This window comes from Danio aesculapii, chromosome 2 (assembly GCF_903798145.1).
Source record: "Danio aesculapii chromosome 2, fDanAes4.1, whole genome shotgun sequence".
Lineage (NCBI taxonomy): Eukaryota > Metazoa > Chordata > Actinopteri > Cypriniformes > Danionidae > Danio > Danio aesculapii.
Genome location: NC_079436.1, coordinates 13,034,701 through 13,044,621, shown reverse-complemented (window position 1 = coordinate 13,044,621; position 9,921 = coordinate 13,034,701).

Below are 9,921 nucleotides of genomic sequence, written 5' to 3'. Positions count from 1 at the left end.
AATGAAGCTGTAAACTGGGTGGAGTTACAGCTTTTTTTTAGAGAAAAACACCATGTTTTTTCTGCAAGTTCTATTGTTTTACACGCACACGCATTTAAAAAAAAAAAAATCCAATATTAGTTTTTAAAAAAAACATGCACTGCCTTTCCATATTGATTGAAATAAACGTAAACTGCACATATAGAGTCAATGTTTCCTTTACAAATATTACTGAGAATATTCCATAGTCCATTCTACAACACAAAAATCGCTTGGCTAACACTCTAATCTCATATTTAAATCATTGGGCTATTGGTTGTAATTTACAGTAGGCCATTTATTAAGAAAAGAAAATCCTACATAATAATAATAATAATTAATAATAACAATAATAAGTAGGATATTATTTTTTTTTTAAAGTCTACTTTTACAATTTGCCACATTCAAACCACTGCAGACATGTTCTAACCAACAGACTATAACTATAAATTAAAATCATTAATGTATGCTATATTTGTTTTCAACCACTTAACGTAAAAAAATTTAGTAAATCCAAGGAATCATCTTTGAATAATTTTTTTCAGTGTACCGTCACGTCATCCAGGTGGATGCTGCACACTGGTGGTGGATGAGGAGAATCTCAAAGGACAGAGGAAATCATGGGTGAAATTAATTAGATGGAATGAATCATTTCAAGTTATATGCCAGAGTACACTCATGTGCAGTATGCACTTCAAAGTGGAGATCATTATGTTTTATCAAATATTGGTGGTCTTAGTTTTATTTTAATGTGAAATTATAATATAGACAAAATTCCAGTTAAGTTATTTGCCTTCCACAAACAAGTGCTCCTATCAAGGTCATAATATATAAGCATAATTTTTCCCCACATTGGAATAATAGACAACTAATACAAATGCTATTTTTTTTACAACAAAATTAATTTGGTTAGTCAGTTTTAGAATAAAGATGGTATACTTTTCTTACAATGAATTCCTTTCTCTTTACAGTATCTCAATAACTCTGCAAGTTTTCAACTGTTATTAGTTCAATTTTTTTAGAGACCCATATGTTATTTAGTGGTATTATTCAAGACCATCGTCTTTTGATTTTACTAAATCTTATGTTGGCAAAACTTGTTTTACAGTAAATACCAAGAGTAATAACAGAGCTTTTTGAACTCTTTTCCAAAAAGAAATCACTACTGTTCCTTATATACAATTGTATTGGATGTCTTTATTAAAGGGTGACTTGATTTGCTGAAAAAAGTGTGGCTGTTACCACAGAAATATCAGGTTAGAAACCAAATTAAAGAAATATCCTATAAAGTTCTCCACAGATTTTATCCAGCAAAACATTATTTACAGAAATGTAAAAGTGGAATTGATGTAAATTGTATTTTTGTAATGAATACGAGGAGACGGTTTTACACTTATTTTGGTATTGTACATACTCAGTCAAAAGGAAGAGGTGCAAAAAATTATTAACAATTTTCAGTGTTCAAAACCTCTTTCATCATTGTGGGAAAATGTACTTTTTGGCTTTACAGTCTAATTTACTAATAAGAAACCAAATTTTTAGGTATTGATCACTGAAATATGCTTGTATTTTACCAGCATCAGAGACTCTTTAAACAAGGAAGCCTACCCACTTTAAAAAACTGTGAACTCTATAATTTATTTAATTATTACATATGTGCATTTTGTATATTTGTATTTTATTTATAATTCCCCCCTGGCATGTATATTTTTTGTGTTGTAAAATGTTATTTGCTGTTCTTTAAATAAATAATAAAAACATTCAAAGCAGATGAACAAAATGAACTGAAACATGAACTAACTTCAACCTGAAGATTCAGAAACACCCTATATGCTACAGACTGACTGTTTTGAAGATATTTGCTTTAAAATTTAGTAATTAGTGGAAAACTGAAGTGCTTTAGTAGAATCGTATTCAAACACTGAACACAACAACAAATATCTTTATTTTTCCGGCGAGTTGAAGCTAAATTATGTTTCCAGACCTGAGTAAACCTTACGAGCCTTAAGCAACCTGTCATTACTGGGCTCCTCATTCTTTCGCATTGACCGATAGCAACTCGCCCGTATCGGTCCCTGAATACAAAGGGTTAGCACAGCTTACGAACAATTACTAGCATAAAACTAATCCTGCTGGATGTTAAATAGTTATTTTTGCTAACGAATAGCTTGAGTTAGCAGATCTTATGCTGTTGGCTGCGCACCTAACTGTAACCTAACGTTGCAAACGCTTCGTGTAAGACACATTTTCTGCACAAATTCCTTTTAAATGCTGATTTATTCAGGCTACGTCAGTTCATTAACCAAGCGAACAACGTGTTCTTGTCCAAATTACGGCAAAGTTGACAGTGAAAATGTCATCCGATGTCCTGAGGCTGTCATGTTTCTGCGACTAAGCGAAACCGGAAACAGCGAAGCATTGCTTTGGAGGGCACTTCCTGTATTCAATTCCACTGTGAAAAAGGTCTATTCACACACAGACATAAACAGCATCCACGCGCTCGCTATATATAGTTAGACCACACCCCCGCTCCCGTTCAAATTACACCAGAGTTACCGACCGCTCCCGCGCTTTATCCAGAAATTTATTCACGCACTGCAAGAAATCACCCAAAACAGAAATCCTGCCGTACAGCAGCGGGAATGCAGACCTCTAGTTCATATTTACCACGGTCGAAACCGGAAATACTGACAAACTGCAGAGATTGTGTTCTTTTTCGAGACCAGGTCACTTGGTGCGCGATTTGCCAACTTACCTCACCTTTCTCTCTTTCCTCCACACTGTCCCATGATGACAATCACGCATATGCATTTTTAGGCATTAAATAAATAATATTTATTATTTAATACTTGTCCCCTATTTAAGTGCATTGTTTTTTATGACGGTGTATCGGTATTGAAACTGACACCATTGCAATTTTTTTTTTTACCCAAGCCTATCTAGTACATTTTAATATATGAGGGTGCAGACTACTTTAAAATGAGGCATGGTACAGGGGAGAGGGGGGAATTTTTGAAAATCATTTGAATGCAGTGTAAATAACTGCAAATATTTATTTTTATTATTTTTTTATTTTTTTTTTTTTGTGGTGCTATGGCACACCATTGCCATATCTGAACTATGGAGTTAGCAGACCTTGCAAAGCGTATAGATAAAATACATAAACCCACACAAAAGGTAGTGCTCCTAGACGGGTATTTAGAACAAAATAAATCTGATCTGCTTTTTAGGTTGTCTTTCTGGTCTGAAACGGTTACAAGACATAAGTTGAAAAGTAGTCAACATGAAAAGTCTCACTGCTTTGCTTTCTGATTCATTATGTGAGCTTACAGCTACACATTTGTCTCTAATTTTTTTTTTTTTTTGGCCTTTTGAATGAGTCCATTAATTGAAATGTGCATTTACATCCAGACCCAAAACATTAAAACATGATTTAGCTAGTGATCTAAAGGTTTGATGCATTAAAAAGGGCACGTCACAGAGTCTATACAGTTTATATGCCAAACATTTACTGTTTAACACGTTGTCGCAGACGTTGAAACTTATCGCTATTATTACACTGCAGTGTTTAATAAAAAATTGTGCTTTTGGTCCCAGTGTTCTGACAGACTGCAGAAACTGCTTACTGCTGTCTTGGTGTTTTTGACTTCTCTTAGACAAGCGTCTGTATCCCTGTAAATGTACTTGGTGTATTCAGTGAAGAAATGTATGTCAAAAAACAATGCAGCACAAGCATCTTTGAAATATTTTGTAGCGTTTGGAGTCATTTAGGACTGCTTTATTTAAAATAATAATTTTCTTCAAAATATTAATAATACCAAAGAGCACAGAATCACCAAGAGGTGACACTCTGTTGTTGTTTGGGAAACAGGCTCTAGATGCCGCTAGTGTCACGCAGCGGCCATTTTGGAATGAAAATTCCAATAGAACAACAGCATATTATAAGTCTGTAAAATAAACTATTAAAAATGCTGATGATTGTCATAGTAAGTGTTTTATTGTTGTCTTTCAGGTTGTATCTCTGCTTTAATGCGCTTTTTAAATAAATAAATAAAAAAACAAAGCAGCTGTGACAGCAATGAGATCAAAACAATCTCATGGCAATTCGTAACTTTTTGATTTAGTGGCTAATTCGTATGAATTTTGTATGATTTGCTTATTCCCCAATGACGGTTAGGTGCCACGCCTCCTTTTTAAAATCGTACAATTTCGTACGACTGAACTCGTATGAATTCGTACGAATTAGCCACTAAACTGACAAAACATAGGCTGGATCCAATAGACGGCCGATCGCTTTCACTTCACAATGGCGGAATCACAGGGCTGTTGCTGGGCGCTGCTGTTGCAATGGAACGTTCTATTGAGTGTCGCCTCTTGGTGATTCTAAGCTCTTTGATAAATACAATGAATACTTCAATACAATACTTTACAAATATTGTGTTTGATTAAATGCATAAAAAGCAACCTTCTTGCTGTGAGTTAACGGTGTTAGCCACTGTGCTGCTTCTCTAATATTTGAAATGGTGTTAAAACCGCAAAATCAGAGAAATATTTAAACCCTGCAGTGTAACAACAGCTAAGACTCAATTTGATCTAGTTTTAGAGTAAGTCTACGACAACTAAATATGCACATCCACTATGGTGTGCACTCAGTAACTAACCATGTTTTTATATGTGGTATATCTGTAACGTGCCTTCTTCCATGCATCAAACCTGTAGATCAATACCTATAACGTGTTTTAATGAGCTGGGTAGGGATGGAAATGTTCAGCTTTCAATTAATGGACTATTTTGTACAATGTACAAAGGGGGAAAAAATCTATGACATCCTTTGACTGAGACATGAGAGTGTGTAGTAGATAAACATGTTTTGAACGTATGCAGCTCACGTTATGTGTGAGGAAACAGTGAGACTTACTATTCATCTCATGTCTTGTTACCTTTTAGTAGAAACCTTAAAAGAAAATCAGACTTCTAGATTTAAAGACTCATCTAGAGGGACTGTGTTTTGTGTGTACGTGTGATATAGTTTTACTTTACTGCATAGTTTTACTTTACTGTACGAACAAAACACACACAGTAAAACAAGGCATTTACAAATCAAACATCCATAACACTTCAGAAATAAAATTGACGTTAAAAGTTGATTACAGCAAAAAAAAAATAAATAAATAAAATTCTAAAATGCTGTACAAACTTCTAATAAAATGTCCCCATGAAATTACTTCTTAGGTCATATGTGTACATTTGGCAATAATTATAACATTTGGTTTTGTATCGAGTATTCTCAAGTATGATTACCCACACTTGAAATTGTTATGGATACATACCAATATATATATATATATATATATATATATATATATATATATATATATATATATATATATATATATATATATATATATATATATATATATATATATATATATATATATTCCAAAGCAGTGGGCAGCAATTAGGGGTTAGGTGTCTTGCTCTGGGGCTATTGAAGAGTGCAGTTTATTCACTCCCCTATCTTCAATTTCTACAGGGACCATGAATCGAACATACAACCTTTTGATTACAAAACCAATTCCCTAACCATTAGGCCAAAACTGCCCCAACTAGAAGGCTTTACTACAGTATTGTTTTTGTTAAAAGCTTAAAGTGTACCAGAGCTCTTACTTCAATATGGAATTGGATATAAAAAAATATATTAACACCCCAGAGAGAATAATTCGAAATGTTTAAAAAGCCTTAAAGTTGAGTGTCTTGAATGTGTTTTTTTGAACATTCATGAACATGCGAGCATATGAAGTAGAGTCTAAAGTCTAAAGTTAAAAACAAATAAACAAAAGAACTGGGAATCTGCTCTCCAATCAAGATGACGTCACGTTGTTTTAGATGCATATTCACTAACTGTTGACTAACAAATTTTCTGTACATGCATCACTTTTCTTTTAACCTATTAGCAATTCAGTTTCTTGAATTTTACATAGTTGTGTGCAAATGTGAGGGTTGAAGTGTATTGTTATTATTTATTTATTTATTTATTTGTCATTTATTCATTTTTAACAGGGTCAATGAACAGTTAAAGAACGGCCCCAATTGAATAGCTAAATAGATTAATTTCATCTGCACCCTCTGGCCAGGCAAATACAAATACAAATCACTTATAACATTAACACAATATCATAAAATAAGTTACATTTAAAGGTACAAATAAATTTTTTTTTTTTGCATTTTTAATACACCTGCTGCATTTTTAACCAGCATTTCAAATTGAGCTTGAACTGTGCTGAGTTAGGAATCTGTCTAATGTTAATTGCTGCATTATTCAAATAATCAACCCTTACAAAAACAAAATTAAACATTTCAACCAAAATCAGTAGCTCTAAAATTCTTTACACGACCCCTTGATGAAGCACCAATTAGTCTAATGTTGGCAGAACAGAGAGAAACAAAAATTGAATTTAACAATTGTACGATAGATTTTTATCAAAAGTAAAATGTACATAATTATTATTAATAATTAAAGAATGATTATTGGGTTTTATATCTGTTGTTTTTTTGTCTAATATATTTAAAGAGCTTGTTTACATACAGTTTTTAACGATCTACAATCAAAATTTTCAGCTTGAGACCATGAACATGAGAATTTAGAAGCTTATAATGTAGGGTGGCTCAGTATGCATGTACAATTTCTAAGTTGAGGTGTCTCTGCACAGACTATTTTTAAATAAACATTTCAAACATTAAATGAGAATAAAATACGCTTTAGCTTATGCTTTATAAAATATGCAAGGCTTTCTAACAGCATTCATAAATGTGTTGCTATTACAACGGTGTACCATAGCACCATTACCAATCTGATTTGTTATTTTTGTAAATTTATGACACATGCCTTTAAATTATAGGCATAAATGAAAGCAAATAGACAGAGCACGATAAAACTACTTCTGTCTCTTTCTCTCGTTTGTCTTCCACAATTGTTAATTTCAATAATAAGCAATAATTAATAATTAAAAATAATTAGCAATAATTAAAAATACATATGCTTACCAAATAAAGGTTCATGTAATGCATCACATCAGAAGTCTGTTCCTGGGGGTCACTATCCAACAAATGTAACTAAAAAGAAGTCTTCAAGATTGACTTAAAGCTGCACCTGCACAATTATGATTATATAAAGATATATATTCTGTTCCCTAGACACATACATCTGCAGAGAACATGCACATTTCTCTTTCATTTAGTCTTTCTGTTAAGTTTTCTTAGTCTTTATAAGGGCTAAAGTCTTAAATTGGCTTCATAAAACCTGCAAAAGCAACATCTAGGGCAGGCGTGACCAACCCTGCTCCTGGAGATCGACCTTCCTGCAGATTTCAGTTGCAACCCATATCAAACACACCTGTCTGTAATTATCAAGTGCGTTCAGGTCCCAATTAATTGGTACAGGTGTGTTTGATCAGGGTTGGAGATGAACTTTGCAGGAAGGTCGATCTCCAGGACCAGGGTTGAGCACCACACTGATCTAGGAGAAACCAGATAAAAACGTAACGTCTACTGCCGCCCTGTGGAAAAATGTGTAATAGCAATAGATGCAATCTAGGCTAATGGTATTTTTGTTGTGATTTTAATATTCTACACCTGAGAAGAACAATATGTGTTCACATATCAGACATGAAGGCAAAAGAACCACCTACTTAAAAGAGACGATTTCTACAAACATTTGTTTACATGTAGGCGACAACACATTTGTTTACATGTGTGCGCAATGTGCCGTCTTCTCACATTACTGCCTTATTGATTCTAGAGGGTCATGCAGGGGGTCAGGCATGGTTTGTTTACTTCTCGTTCAGCAATTATGATTAACAATGTTATGGTCTTTAAAGATCCAACATATCATATGTAGGCCTACAACACAATTACCAGATTTAAGTGTATGGGGATTACATGGTCCATTTAAATATACATACAGTTGAAGTCAGAATTATTAGCATCCCTTTGAATTTTAATTTTTTTTTTAAATATTTCCCAAAGGATGTTAAACAGTGCAAAGACATTTTCACAGTATGTCTAATAATATTTTTTCTTCTGGAGAAAGTCTTACTTATTGTATTTCGGCTAGAATAAAGCAGTTTTTAATATTTTAAGAACCATTTTAAGGTCAAAAACAAAACCTTGTCTAAAGATCAAATACAATAACTTGCCTAATTACCCTAACCTGCCTAGTTAACCTAATTAACCTAGTTAAGCCTTCAAATGTCACTTTAAGCTGTATAGAAGTGTCTTGAAAAATATTTAGTAAAATTATGTACTGTCATCATGGCATCAAGATAAAATAAATCAGTTAGAAATTAGTTATTAAAACTGTTATGTTTAGAGATGTGCTGAAAAAAATCTTCTCTCCTTTAAACAAAAATTGGGGGAAAAATAAACTGGGGGTCTAAAAATTATGACTTCAACTGTATATTCAGATTTTCCACTATAGTTATTATACTAATAGGGGCTTAATTTGACTGAACCAAAAAAACTTTTGTGCAACCTACAGGTCAATAATATTCCTTCTGCAATACAGTTAAGATTTTCATTAGAAGCTGACATTAGAAATCAACCTTTTCGGCAAAAAAATAAGATTTTAACTAATGTTGTGTGACTTACTACATAGTGGTTCTGTGCATGTAGAAAGTCAAAAGCTCTTTTGTGCAGTACTCCTCAATGTGTGAGCGAGATCTAACACAAGCGTCTAGTCTTTTCCCATGCGTGTGAAGAGTGTGCTGTTTTCTCATATTGCTGCCTTATTGATTCTAGGGTCCTGCAGGGGGACAGACATGCTTTGTTTACTTCTCCTTCAGAAACTGATAAATAAGGTTATATTGTTAAAATGAAATGCGTTTACACTGTATAAGGTGAAGCGTTTGTTTATCTGACTGAAGTAATACTGTAGTAGAATATCACCATCTCTCTTCTTCGTCCTCCTTATCAGCATCTTTTCCAGCATCTTCCTCTTCCACTGGTCTCTGTTCCCTTAATAGAGGACAAGAATCACACACATAACTACAATTCTGTAGTCTTTTAGCATGAAAATTGGCAGTAGGAGTAAAATACTACCTATGCCATGTTGTTACAGTCATAACCTCTCAGTTACTTTACTGCTACTGATTAATAATTAATAACTGAATCAATGTCTTCATTGGATAGTAAAATGCACTTCTGAAACTCAGTGAAAGATATTTTATGCCATAAACAGTTGTTTTGATTAATATGAATCTTTGCTTTAAACAAAATAAAACCGTTTATGGTAATGATGCAGTGATTGCAGCTGTGAAATGTCGCACTTCCAACCTCAATGCATTCCAGTAAATCATGTGTCCGATTCACATATTCACCACATGGGGTCACACACAACATTTCATTCATTCATTCATTCATTCATTCATTCATTCATTCATTCATTCATTCATTTATTCATTCATTTTTCCTTGGCTAGTCTTTCTATTCATTAGGGGTCGACACATTGGAATGAACCACCAACTTATCCAGCATTTGTTTTACACAGTGGATGCCCTTCTAGCTGCAACCCAATACTGGAAAAGACCCATACACACTCACACACATGCACTACGGCTAATTTAGTTTATTCAATTCTGCATGTGTATAGCGCATGTCTTTGGACTGTGGGGGAAACCGTAGCACCTGAAGGAAACCCACGCCAACACGGTGAGAACATGCAATCTCCACACAGAAATGCCAACTAACCCAGCTGGGACTCAAAACAGCGACCTTTTTACTGTGAGGCAACAGTGCTAACCACTGAGCCACCGTGTCACCTACTGAAAACATTTCATACTGCCAAGCCAATGTCAGGGCTCTGTTACCTTAGTCTTGTTTTGGTCAACTCAGACAGCTGCTTCTGTC